The sequence below is a fragment of the Pseudopipra pipra genome, chromosome 19 (assembly GCF_036250125.1).
Source record: "Pseudopipra pipra isolate bDixPip1 chromosome 19, bDixPip1.hap1, whole genome shotgun sequence".
Taxonomy (NCBI): Eukaryota; Metazoa; Chordata; class Aves; order Passeriformes; family Pipridae; genus Pseudopipra; species Pseudopipra pipra.
Window position 1 is genome coordinate 3,458,489 of NC_087567.1, and position 14,495 is coordinate 3,472,983.

A 14,495-nucleotide genomic window follows, 5' to 3' on the forward strand; every position below is an offset into this window, starting at 1 on the left:
GTGGGATTTGTGCTGATTTACCTCCATATGTTTCTAAACTGAGTTAAGTGGCTGTACAAACAGTCCAGAGATATCCCCTAAATGATGTCCTCATCCCAGGAGACACAGCCATGACAGGAGCCTGTGGAGCCACTTGTCTGCGTGGATGTGCCTCTGGTCTCCAAGCAGGGGAAGGAATCAATAAGGAGCTGAGTGAATTAATCTGTAACTGCTATGCTTTAATAAGTTTTTCAGAAAATTCAGTCCCTAGTTCGTGTTTTTTCCTGAAATCCTCATCTAAGCTGGTAAGAAATAAATAAAACTCCTAATTGACTCCTAGATCAGCCTATTTTTGAGAAGCCCTTCCTTGCATTACACTGTGACACACAGGCAGCTGAGCTGGGAGCACATACCGTGTCAGAGGTTCTTGGACTAATCGATGACAAAACCAGACAAGACCACTGTGATTTTTCCCTTCTGACCTCCTGGATAACCCAAGCCATAAGACTTCCCAGAACTGATTCCTTCTAGAACTAGAGCAGATATTTTAGGAAAAGAAAAACATGTAAAAATTTCCAATGAAACAGAAAGCTTCATATTTCTCAGTGTGCTGTTGTGAGTGGTTAATTGCTCTCACTGCTGAAATGTGGTTTGTGTCCAGTCTGAGTTCCTCTACTTTCAGTATCTCTCCACTGGGTTTTATTGTGTTTGTTTGCTGGACTGAAGTCAGCCTTTTTATTGTATTCATGTTCCTGTCCATCAGAGTGATCAAACCTCCCCATCACCTTCCTCTTTGACAGACAATGCAAACTGTCTCCAGTGGGTGGATTTGCTTTCCAATCATTTAACAAGCCCTTTCTCTCAATTCTCTCCAATTGTTGATGACAACATCTTCCTTGAACTACCAAAGTCACAACTAGAAATTGCAAGAGGAGCACACCTTCCTCCCTGACTCAAATATTCCTCTTTTTGTACACTTAAATCTGACATTTCCCTTCACTGTCACACTCCCACACAGGGGTCTGTGCTTGGCTGATGGTCCCCACACCTCCACACATCTTTTTCCTTGTCAGCAGTTCCCAGGACATGGCCCAGCTCTACATGGATCCTATTAAAGCAGGTTGCTTGTTTTCATCCAGGTTACTAATGGGATCTGAATCGTTCTGCACTGGTGATCTTTTATTTCAGTTCTCTCTTCCCCAGGTTTTGACCTCTCCAACAAGATAGATCTGTGATAACCCCAGGACTCCATTAGAAGCATGTCTGCTCACTGATGAATTCCCATTTAAAACTGGAGACTGCAGCAGTTTCTTATCCCTTGCAGTGGTGCCTAATTGCTTTTCTATCCCCCCAGTCTTGTGTAAGAGGTTATTCACAGCCAAAGGCAATACTTGCACAGGACCACGAGGTGTTCCAGGTTGGAGGTCACCTACTCCAACCTGCTCCTCAAAGCAGGGTCAGCCACGAGATCAGACCAGGATCCTCAGGCTTTCCAGAAGTTTATCACATCAGTACTATTACATTTATCAACACAACTTGTAATCTTCCTGGAAAAAAAAAAAATCTAATTAGACAAGACCCATATTCTATAAGCCTGTGTTGATTGACACTACTTACATTAATCCCTTTAATTCTTTACTAATTACATGCCCTATCAGCAATTCCATTATTTTGTCTAGGATTAATGTCAGGCAGAAAAATCCGTAGTTATGTGAGCCACCTTGTTTATCCCTTAAAAAATAATGGCACAAAGCTAAAATTCTTCCACATAGCTGTAACTTGCTGGTATTTATTATCTCTAATTAAGAGCTGCTATACAATATTCATTCAATATAAGAGGTGTTTTATTGTTAAAGGACATGATCACGCAATCTCCCTTTTTCCCCTGCAAGAAGCAGAAATATTTATTGAACTCTTCAAAATTCTGTTCAATATTACTAACAACACTATCATTTTCATGTAGCACTGAGCTATTGTAAACATAATTATATCACTCAAGAAAGAGAGCTGCATTTCTATGGGGATTTCATTTTGAAAGCCATATGTTGGAGCCTTGTGCTGCAAATACTAAAAATGTGCTCGGAATTCCTAAAATTACACTTGAAAATATCCAGACACAAAAACAATCGCATCTAACATAGAAGAAATTCTATATTAGACCTCATTTTTACAGATCAAGGGGAACTGATGACAGAATGTAAAAATATAGGAGCAGCTTAGGTACAAGAGACTGATTTGATTACATTTGTTATGTGCAAATAGAATAAAGTCCAAACGAGTAATGTATCTACTTGATGATTTCCAATGCCAGCTTAACAAAGCTGAAAATAATTACAAAGCAAAACAATTGGAAGAAAGAATTTGAGCAGGAATCTGTGAATGATAATTGGGAACTGTTCAAGACCATTTTCCTCCCTGTGCAGGGGAACCACAAGCCCATGGAAAAGCAAAAAGGCTGAGCTGGCTAAAAGCTGCTCTGGCTTGGAGGACAAGCAAAAGCCAATTCATAAAGTAGTAAATAAATGGGAAATTCTTCTCCCTGGAAAACAGAAAATAGTAATGGCAATGAATGTGAGTCAGCAGTAAGGAATTCCACAAAATTGATAAGGGATGTCATGCACAGATTGAAGGAAAATTAAGATACTGGGGCCAAAAGGGGAAATAAAAGTTTTATCTTCTGTGTGCAGAAGGTCAGAGATTCAGAGCAGTAAAAGCTGCAGCAGGCAACACAAGTGGAACCTTCTGCTGCTGCTGGATCAGGCAGTCCCAGCAATCCTCTCCCACGCTGGAGTCACCACTGTCTGTGACACAGACATTGCCTAAAAACACCAAAGGAGTGGCAAGTTGTCCCAGATGGGGTTTAAGACCATGTGCTGCTTCAGCTGGCCACTCTCCTGGGCACAGAGGAGGTGACAACCTGGCAGGGACAGGACAATAAGCAGAGGCCCAACTGAAGGTGGAATAAGCCATGAGGATGTTCCAGACTGGCCACTCGTGGTGGCTGTGGCACACACTGGGTGCCTCTGCATCAGTAGCAGCAGGACACTGGGGTAAGATTTTGCCCAAGGACCTCAAGGCATCTTTTAGAATTGAAAAAACCCCACTGCTGCCTTCAGCTCTTTGCAGCTACCCTTGGACCTGTGGCTGCACCAGTTCTGGATAATAACACACAACTCATTCCATCATCATTGTGCTGTGCTCTTTGTCCATCCAACTCATCCCCAGAAAAACAAAGGACCAAAAACATGTGCCATGGAGCTGGTCCAAGGCTTCAGAACAGCAGCACAGAGAGCAGGCAGAGCCATTCCCAGAACAATCATTCCAGGCAGCAAACACTTCACAGGCAGGCAGCAGGGGAATGCTCCAAAGCCCCCCCAAACCCAGGTCTGGAGGTTCCCCACACACAAATACCAAAGTCCACAATGACTCTGAGAGCTCAGTACAGAGTGTGTTGGGCTGCAGGGAAGCAGCAAAGGCCTCTTTGAGAATAAAGGCAGTTAAGAATGCCAAGAGTCAGTGAACAGCCCTGGAGAGACCCACAATGTTCAAAGGTCCACCATAACTGCATGTCTGCACTCAGTGTGTGTCTTCCAGCATCACACGTGGGGGCTGAGCCAGCTCCCAGCCAGAGAGGTCAGGAGAAAACTGTCTGGGGCAGGTTATCCCACTCCTGCTGCTCTGCTGTCTCTTCTGTCCTGCTCATGGCACAGAAGACACTAATTTAACCAACCCCCAAATTCTTGTCCTACAGTGGTACCGTCCAACAACAAAAAATGAGGATCCATTGACCCACAGTTGGACTCGATGATCTTAAAAGTCTTTTCCAGCCTAAACAATTCCATGATCTTCATGAAGCAAACCCAAATGTTTTGTTAATCTTCTGCCAGATGCTCCCCCAAAGCTAAGGGTGCTGCTGAGCACTGCACTAAGCAGGTGATACACAACAAAACAGGCTGCTTGGGTTTGTATGACTGAGCCTAGAGAGGTCATGCAAAGACTTCACTTTGCCTTCTTCCTCAAACCCAGGATACACAGGTGGATCTGCTCTAACACAGTGAAACAGGAGACACACAACCAGCTCTCCCACAAACTCATGCCAGCTGCTCTCTATGGACAGAGCAAAACACTCACAGGGGAGGAGATGCTCCCACAACAGACTTCTTTGCAAAGCAAGGTTGTCAAAGCAGGTCCTTAAGGGTTAAATTCCTTCCCTGTCTCCTCCTCTTCTCCACCCACCCCCCTGCTCCCCTCTCCAGCAAAGGATCCTTGTGAAAGAATCCATATTCCTGTATTCCTGTATTCGATACGCACCAAGAGAGACTCTGCTCTGGCCTTTTTAATAAAGAGCAATTCCTCTGCATTCTCAGGTGTCCCTTAAAATCAAACTCTGATATTTCTGCTGTATTATTACCGTGGTCTGTAGATGTCTTCAGACTCAGGAAAGCCATTTGCTCTGCAGGTATGAGCTGCTCCTGCAGTGCTGAACAGTTTCTCTCCGGTAAGAAAAGCCCCTCCAGAGAAACTGGTACTTGGAGCCAATTAATGGACCTCTTCCACCTCCTGTTTTGCCAGTTTTTCTTGGCAACTGCATCCAGTCCCTGTGGCTGAGACACCAGTCATTACAAAGTGCCATTAAAAAGTGAAACTGGGGAAACAGCCTGTGGAACCTCAGGAAAAAGGAGGTGCCTGAAACGCTGCTGGCCTGACTTTTTTCCTAACCTGTGCTCCGCTCTTAATGATGCACTTCATGATTCAGCTTCCATGGTGCCACTAATTAACTCCAGAGAGCTCAAGAGCTGCATGGCACTGAGATAAATTCAACTCTAAGGATGAGCAAAATCCCTATAATTACAAGCAGGGGAGAAAGGTGTTCCTGGAACCACAGGGAAATGGGGAGAGAATACCTGGCTCCCCGAGGTGCAACTGCTCAGCAGCTCTTCTGACCAGGGGGCCAGCTCTGGTTAAATACATAAAACTGGGACTTCTTTAACAACTACCTGTGATCTGGGGTGACAAAGAACTGTGCTGGAGAGGCCAAAGGGAAGGTTCAAGCTCTTCAGCATCTCTGCCAAAATCCCCATAGATGTAAAGACTGCATTAAACTCTCCAAATTACTGCCTTAGAAAATCCCTCCTGCTTCTCTGAGCAGACAGAATGAAGGAGGGGGAATTCAGGTTCAAATGAAGTTTAAATGCAGGGCTTGGAATCAAGATACTGTGTTTGGGTTCAGATTCACAGATTCTTATCTCTTCAGATACGATAGCCTGACCTCCTGCACCATCCAGGTCCTGCAACTGCATTTAAAAAAAAATCTATGTGGAGCCCTTTCACTTCTGTTTGAGCTATGGAGCATTTCTGAGGAAGACACGCATTCTTGATTTGAACAGATCAAACCATGGAGAATCCATCACATACCCTGGTAAACTGTTCCAGAGTTTAATTACTCTCAGTGTTAAAAATTTGTACCTTATTTCCAATTTGAAGTTTTCTGGCTTCGGTTTCCAGCCATTGGACCTTGTCATGCCTTTGAGAACTCAATTAAAGAATGCTAAAGCATCAGATACCATTTCCATCTGTCAGTGCTTAAACACAGAAACCTCAGTAGCCGATTCTCATGAGATTTTTGGCAGGATCTGAACTACCAGCAGTAACTTTTCTGTCTGCCTTCAGAGCTGACTTGGAAGCCAAGTCAAAACAGTGAATGCAATTAATTTTTAATAATTAGTGATTCTTGAGAGAGCTGGGAAATAAATAGATCTGATTATAAAAATTGCAATGAGTCTTGGTTTTGTCAGAATTTACCCTTTTCTCCACTGAAATGTTTTACTGGAAGAATTCAGTTTCTAAGGATGGCAGTGAAGGCTTTGTTGAACCCTGTGAGCTGAGGGTGTCCTGGAGCCCAGACCACCAAGGCATTTGTGAGCAGGACTTGTCACGTGGCTGCGACAGCACAGGATAAAGGCAAAATGAAACTGCAACTGCAACAACCATCCCTGCTGTGACTGCTCTGGGAATGAACCTGAACACACAGAATCCCAGAATGGTTTGGGTTGGAAGGAATCTTAAAGATCATCTCATTCCACCCCACTGCCATGGGCAGGGACACCTTCCACTAGCCCAGGTTGCTCCAAGCCCCGTCCAACCTTGGACACTTCCAGGGATGGGGCAGCCACAGCTTCTCTGGGAAACCCATGCCAGGGCCTCACCACACTGAGTAAAGAACTTCTTCCTAACATTTATCTAAATCTCTCTCTTTTAGTTTAAAACCACCCCCCTTGTCTTATCACTATCTGCCCAAGTAAAAAGTTGCTCCCTCATCCCAAATAGCTCTGGAAGTTAACCCAAACAAGACCCAAACAAGAGTGTTACAGGGTTTTCCTCCTCCCACCTCCCTCCTTCCTCTCCCATGGGGAACATCAAGTTCTTGACAAGCAAAAATAGTCTATGTGTTCAAACAAGTAGCAAGTGCCATTTCCTTCAGTGTGATGGGACAGGACTCCTTGGCCACTGTCCCACACCAAATGCAGATATGGTGATATTTTCACTCATGGGACTTTTTCTCTCTTTAAAGTTCAACAAACAACTTTTAGTCAACACAAACAAGTGTGGAAGGAGAGCTAGACAGGCCTCCTGCATTCAGACTGGCTGAGCCTGAAGGGATGGAGCAGTCAGTGCCAAGTGAACTTTGGATGGATGGTTGGGAAAGCGGGGACTTGTGATGGAACCAGACTTGCAATCTCACTCCTGGAGCTGCTGCCACATCTCCTGCATGCGAGATGTTGCTTCATTGCTGCTCCAACACGCAGCTCACGAGGCAGCTGCTAGGATGAACTGTGCTTCCTGCAGAATGGCACTTGCCTGCTCGAGGCAGTGGTGCCACGTTCTGCCACTGAATTAATCTGCCACGGGACAGGCAGGCAGAGGAACTCAAACACGCCCGGAGCTCAGTGATTTTGGCTCTTTTGCACAAGGGATATTTCCTCTATGCAAGCAGCTTCCATTATCATCAGGGGAAAAAAGGAACCAAGTTTATACGCTAGACAAATATTTATTTGCTGGCCTGTCGGCAAAGGGGGGTTTATTGCTTCAGCTTGAACTATTACTCTCCCCATTGCTTTTCTTATTTAGCCTGAAAGCACAAGATATGATCACAAAGCACAGAACTCTCAGGTGAGACTGTATGCAAGACCTTACAGCTGGATGGACTTGGATAAATATTGCAGCAAATCCTCCAGGTCTGTTCAGTTCAGCTACAGACACTTTTTGTCTGAAAATGAAAACAGGTTACAAAGGTCTATTCTCTCCTATAAAACACTAAGTGCTCACCTGAGGGAGGCTGATTCCCACACCTGACATCTGCTTCTATAAAGCCAGATCCAAACTGCTGCAGGGAAGAGACTCAGGCAGGAGCTGAGAGGCATTTTGGAGGATGATAATTCATTAAGAGTCCTGCTGCAAAACCAGAGACACCTGTAAATGGAAAAGACCTCACAGGTTCTCCCACCTTTCCTCTGGCCACCACAGGATTGATCCCAAACCTTCAGCTGTCCACAGCAGGGAAACCCTCCCTGAAAAAGGCAGTTCTGTGAACCAAGGGAACCCAAATGCCTCCCTTCCCTGGCTGACCCCACCTTTGCCTGCTGCACACTGGTACTTCTCCCAGAGTCAGATTTTCCAAGCTCATGGGCAAGAAATCAGGCAGCAGGAGGTCGGGCTCATTTCCCACATTCTTCAGATCATCTTTCCCCAAGATTCCTGTTACTGAGCCTATTTTTGACCCTGTAACCTTGGCCAACTTAATCTTTCTACTATCAGGAGGAAATAGTGATAGTTTTTATTCTATCTACCTGTCTCAGATTTATTGTACCCAGATGGATGACTGTGGGCTGTGTTTTCTATTAAGAAGTATCTTTATTTTATCATATCAGTAAGAGAGGTATGCAGGTCCTGAAGGCTGTTCAGCCCAACCATCTGACACTTCATATTTTTCTCTGCTAAAGAAAATGGCAGGAGTTGCTAAGGCCCTAAATTAGCAAAACTCCTAAGTATAAACGCAGCTTAAAAATACATGCTTAATTTCCATTTAGATCATAGGAAATTACAGCTCAATCCCAGCAGGCACCTACAGTTTTTTATATATACATTTATAGATGTATAATTACAGGTTAGCAGAATAAGTGCACCTCAAAGCACGTGCTTGAATATATTGCTGAATCAAAGCTCCAACACCCTCCACACCAACCCTGCAGCAAAACACGACAGAGATGTTGGAAACACCTTTAGCACCCACCACCTCTCCATAAAACGCAATTTTAACGCCAGGAAACATCCCGTGTTATCAGACCCAACCAAAACACCGGCAGCTGCTAAACAACAAACCTGCATTTGATCTTCACACGGCAAAAGTGGGAACACGAGCTCATAAACAAGTTAGGAAACACATTTAGCCAACAACCCACAAGTTACTCTCGACAAGCTTACCCGATGTCAGCACAGGCGATAAAATTAGCCTGTTGGAGTCTGTGATTTTGGCATGATTATCTGCTAATTACATGCTGTAAGCTGAGAGGGGTGGGCTTAGCAGCTCGCCGGGGGCTGCTGGCTGCCTGTCTTCCCACAAAACTTGCTCACAAGGCATCTAAAAATAACTTTATAGGCAAATCTTCTTCTGAAGGGAGAGGCAGGGCAAAACAAAGGAGCGGAGACAGCTTAACCTCTTCGTGCCCGAATAGCCACACTTGCAGCGAGGTATCCAACATCCACAGCAGCAGAATCAAGGAGCCAAGGCCTAAACCCTGCTGTTTTTCCCATTTCCTCCACATTCAGCTTTCTCCATCCTCACCTCTGCCCTGTTCCTACAGCACCTTGCACGTGGCCATTGCCTCTGCTCCTCAAGCTGGATGCTTTCAATCCCTCATGGAGCTTTTGGGCTATGCTACAACATACCTGCTACCTGAGAATCACCTGGTGTCCTGCCCAGGGCTGACAGGCTGTCCTGTCTCTTCAAGCCCTCTGTCTGATGGCAGTGCAGGTTCTGTGCAGGCAATAATTTACCCAGCAGCTTTCCTGTCTCCAGCCTTCCCTGCCCTGCTTCTACTTCCCCAGCAGCAGCTGCTGATTTCCACCCAACTCTGATTTATGCAGAGGACATATCCACCCCAATCCTTTTCAAAGGATGCAAGTTATCTGTGTCCTGGAGTACGTGTGGGAAAATCTGATGATGTTCATTGTCGCCGGCATGTGACGAGCGCGGGATCATTTTCAGCAGCTCTCCTGATGGAGCAAATCTATCAAAAGAGTGAAATGAGCTAAGTGGATGAAACACAAGCAAAATTTTATCCTCTAAGCAGTTCTATTAGGTTTACAGACCAAAGGAGGCTATTGATTCAAGGAGCACAGCGTGAGGGACTAAATACTTATGAGCATCAAAGCCCCAGTGCAGTCAATTACTGCTCACAGCCAGCCACTGGAGCTTCCCGTTAGGAAAGGATGTGTTGTTCCAACAGCACTGATTTGGTGGAAAACTATGTTGTTACTGCTAAATCTGATAGAGCAAATACAAAGACTACAGACAAGTGATCATACAGGGAATGTTTAAGCTTCTCAAACTAATTATGCTGCTGGTGATAAGCGAGCCAGGAAGAAGCACAGGAACTCAAATACAGCCTGTGCACAGCACTGGCTTTTAAATGAAGGTTGAACTCACACTTTAAAATGCTAAAGAGGCCAAGTTCACCCACCTCTTGGATAATCAGTCTTGTTTTTCTTTACAAGTTCATCTCCGTATTGAATCTGATGAACTTCTACATTTCATGAAAGGCAACCAACAACATTAGCAGCTGTTAGGGTTGAAGGCTCCCTGAGACAGCAGATGGGCAGGTGAGTAACATCCACAAACAATACATAGGTAAAAGCAGAGTTATAAGGAGCAGCAAAATGGCAACTTCCAAAAAATAAAGGTAAACTCCTATGAGCAGCAGCATGGAAGCAGTGTTAGAGGCAAACACTGGAGCTAAAACTTGCCAGTGATCCTAAACTTCCCAAATGAATTCATACTGCCCTGCAGACAAGATGTATTTCTTTTAAGGCCTAATTTTTGGAGGTTGCTGAAAAGTAGATGAAGACATTCACACATCTCATTCACCTCTTCTGTCTTTCAGCCAGAATGAAGACATGAGCCAGGCCTACTATGTATTAAACCAACAAACCTCACTTTCAAGTCTCCTGATGCTTGCCTGTCATTATGATTCCACTTGTAGATAAGGCCAAGCTTGTGTCCCAAACCCCCCCTCAGTTCTGCTGAGGGAAATGCAGAATATTGCTGGAAGAATTGTAGGACCACTTCCCTTTTTCTGCATCAGTCCCCTCTCCCTGTACTGGTCCTATGTGGATAGATTAAATTGTTTTTAAAACTAGTTTTTCTTCCAGTAGTGTCACCACCGTTTTCCACTAGAAGCAAATGCACATAAACACAAGTTCCATGAGTTCAAGTTGATTTAACAAATCCCCCTGTTCTCTGATCCCATTGTTCCCTGGCAAGGCTGGCTCACAGCAGCTTTCAGGAGGCAGAAGTTGCCCCCTCCCCATGGCGTGGGACCCACTGGGAGCTTTGTTTTCAAATTCTCAAATGCTAAAAATGAATTGGGGAACTAGGGCAGCTGCTGGAAGCTGTGGTGAGGTGGTAATTTAGCAGGGTTTAGGAAGCCAGGCAGCCTGCCTTTTACAGAAAACATTGTATTCCCCAGAGACATTTTAAAATAATAGGCCAGGATAGGATAGAGTTCTAGTATTTGCTCATGTAAATTGTTTTCCTTCACCCTTTTTCTATTCTTTTGGCTGATGCAAAGGATTGAAAGTATCAGCATGTGGAAATGGTGCAGACAAACCCTCAATAATCCAATTTTACTCAACTTGCACAATACCAGGTCTTAGGCTGTGAGCTCAGAGACTAAAACCAATGAGTGCTCTGCGACCTGAGCTGATTGCAACATGAAATGTCACCAGAAAGGTGACATTCTACAGTTTATTGATATGTGGGATTGATATGTGGATTATCACTATTGGTTTCTTTCCCAGTCAGCTGGTTTGGAGCAGGGGGGTGGGGTGATGTGTGGACAGTCCAATGGACACATGTACATCCACACAAAGCCATCCTGTGTCCCCCTGAACACCTTCCCACCCAGCTCCAGGCTGTGGGTCTGTGCAGCTCCGAGCAGGTGAGCAGGGACACAGCCCCTGGGGTCACTCACACACGTCTGGCACTGCAGCACGTAACACAAATCTGCCCCGGGAGCCTCAACAGGAGCTCATTTTCTGTGCAAACATCTCGCTGGAAAAGGAAAACCCTTGGTGCAAAAGGCAGAGCTGCACTTTCACCTCCAGCCCCCCCAGCCCTGCAGAGCTGCTCCTCCCACCCTGCTGCCTCTGGGGTCCAGCTGACTTCCAAGAGACACCATTTCTGTGCCATCCCCAGAGGCCACAGGGGACATCCACCTCACTGCTGGATGTTTTGCTGGTACAGCAGCAGCACTGCAGGTTTTGCAGTGGCCATCACCCCAAATTCTCTTAAAAAGAGGGGAAAAAAAGGCTTAAAAGCCAGGTTTGTAAAGGCTGTGGCTTCCTCCTGGGGAACAAAACCTGTGAGGTCATGAATTTTTTGACACCATTCATTTTCTGCCCAGCAGAGAGGTGTGAGTGCTGAATCACAGACACAGCAGATTCAAAAAGAACTATTACGTTGAGAGAAGAATGTTTAATCTGAATGCTTGATCAGAGCCAGCCTGGGTTCAACTGAAGGTTTGCCACAATCTAGGCAGAATTCCCACAGTGTTCCAGAAGCTCTAGGTTTGGAGCAAAGCTATCCTGCAGTATTCCATGGGCTGGGTGTCCTTACCATCCACAGTGAGTAAGACCCATCAAGGACTTCAGCATGTGGACTTTGATTTTCTTCACTACATTACTCAACTATCAATATCCCAAGTCCTTCTTCCCTCAAAACAAGTGTTTCATTTTGTTAAAAAAGACTCAACCTACTGGCGGCTTGGTACCAATTCCACAGAACAGTTTTACATGTACTAACTTAGACTTCCATTAATCAATACTTACTCATAGATGAAATGAAGGAGCAGCTTTCTGGGCACATATGTTCAGTGTCAGTTCATGGCTACAAGCTAAATATACCTCCCATGGCTCCAAAAGCCTCGAACAAAGAGCTCCTGTTCACTTGAGATGCGCAGCCAGGGTCAGGTAAAGGTTATGAGTTATCCCTATCTCAAGGTTACTTACACAGAACATAAACTCCAGGATCAAGTTGCAGAGTCTGCAGCAATTGCTCACTCAAAGTCAATCACCTTCAGCAGAGACCAAGCAAAAGCAGAGGCCTTTGGGTCCGCCCGGCTTCCAGGAGTGAGCTTTGCTGTTATCAGCTTTCCTTCTCCAGGGAGCCTCCTTGCATGTCCAGGCTCCTACTGCCAGCCCTGTGAACCAGATTAGAAACAGCACTAGTGTTACGATTCCTTGACATATTTTGGAGCAGCTTCAAATTCAACAAAGCAGGAAAAGCAAGGTGAGGTCAGGACGAGGGGTGTGAGGGGGCTCTGCGAAGGTCTGACTGCCCAGACGTGGAACGAGCTGTTATTTCACTTGGAGACACATCCCTGCCCAAAGAGGCTGCAGAGCACCAGGACCACAGCTCACAGGACTTCTCTGCTGCACTCTCTCCTCATTCAAAAACCAGCAGGACACAAGGTATGCTCAGCTTATCCTTTCCCCCAAAGGTTCAGTGGTGAAGAAATCCAGCAGCTCAATTCTCCGTGATTTTCACCTGTATTAGAAAAATACTTACCTTAAAAAATACCTAATAATCAGGAGGGATAAAGGGATAAAAGACATGAACCACTGTTATGCCCTAAATCTGTGCACTCAGTAAGGCAAGTACTCACAAATACGTTTTACAAACACAAGGCTTCCCTCAGGAACATCTCCCAAAATCTTCTTTGCTTTAAAGGGATCTCTTCTGAAGGACAGGCTTGTTTGGATTGCACTGCTCACATTCACAGTCCAAGCACCTGATGGATCAACCAGTGTTTGGAAAGATGATTATCAGCCACTTAAAAACTTTAAAAACTATCATTCATTTAAAAACTGAACTGCTCACACCCTTGCCAGAGACAAAGCATGGAAGAAGCCTCATTCCCTTCCTGCTGCAGAGTGCTCTTGGCAGCACTGTGTCCTGACAAATTTCCAGCCTGTCTCCCAGGAGAATTGCAAGGCTCAGGTCTGTATTATCTGCAAGGGGCTTTGAAACTATTCCATCAAAGTTTTATATAAATTCAAAGTGTTGTTATTGTGTTAGTGGCACGTGTTGCCCAGAGAGGCTGTGGCTGTCCTGGGAACATTCAAGACCAGGTTGGAGGGGACTGAGCAACCAGGTCTAGCTGAGGATGTCCCTGCTCACTGCAAGGAATTGGAATTAGATGCTCTTTAAGGTCCCTTCCAAGCCAAACTACTCTATGATTCTACAATACTTTCCCTAAGCTTTCACCCAGACTGTGGGACTCTTCACATCCCCCAAGCCCACGGCAAAGGGAGAAACTTTTTCTCCCCTGCTAAATTGCTTTAACTTTCTTCTTCAATAAACACTCGTCAGCTTTCTCGTGGTTGTAGAAGCTGCCCAACAAAGTCCCTGCTGCTCTGGGCAGCCTGGAGCCCCTCAGCTGCCCCTGACCCCCTCCCAGTGCTGGGAACAGAGGAGGGGAGCAGCTCCTGCTAATGCAGCGTTTCATCCCACATGGAAAACAAAAGCTTGGAGCCTTCACATCCAACACTCCACCTGCCAAAGGCTTTGTGTCCCTGGCCTGAGCAGCACATCCTGCCAAAGGCTGGGATCAGCTGGTGCCTTTGCCTGCCCCATGTAATGCATATCCCTTTATTCTGTCCCTCTCTTTTTACAGTGGTAGGTGGGAAAACAGAAGAGCAATCTCGCATTGACATCAGAAAACATCAATCATCTGCTAAAAACAGCTGAATAATGGAACAAAAAAGAGAAAGAGAGAGAGAAAAGGATTGGGGTGGGTCCTTGGGTATGGAAATGCCTGTCCTGGTGAAATATACTGTAAATTAGTCTGAGACAGGGGAATTTGGAGCCAGCAGGGTCCCCAAAGCTCACTTAATATCAACTCCAGTAACATTACACTAATGTATTTTTAAATATGATTTACAGGATGCTCTATCTGAGAGCATCAGTGGATGGAGGAAAATGAAGAGCTGGCCTGGCATGAGTAATGTGCTTTGGGGAGGCAGGCACTGCCTCCCTGCTGCAGGAGGCAAAGCTGGGTGGGAGAGAAAGAAAAGCACTTTAAGGGCAGCACAGCTTGAAGGTGGGTGGCCACCCCTGCACTTTGGAAATGCCACTCAAAGCACCCATTACCTTTGCAGATCAGAGCAGGGGGGATTTAGACACACACTTCCCATCACCAAACACAGTTTAGTCCTTTAGAAACCTGCACACTACAGAG

The 14,495-nt window shown here is 45.4% G+C and overlaps 1 protein-coding gene and 1 long non-coding RNA gene across 6 annotated transcripts in view; both read right to left on the bottom strand.

The window, feature by feature from the left end:
* Positions 1–4,875, bottom strand: part of LOC135424471 (uncharacterized) — a 69,359-nt gene extending 64,484 nt beyond the window's left edge. The window contains exons 1-2 of the long non-coding RNA XR_010435238.1: positions 4,391–4,875; positions 22–1,526 (exon numbers count right to left, since the gene is read on the bottom strand). This is a non-coding gene — a long non-coding RNA (uncharacterized LOC135424471). The remainder of the gene's footprint in view (positions 1–21; positions 1,527–4,390) is intronic.
* TBCD (tubulin folding cofactor D) overlaps positions 1–14,495 on the bottom strand; it is a 579,906-nt gene that overhangs the window by 90,614 nt on the left and 474,797 nt on the right. The window lies entirely within an intron of this gene.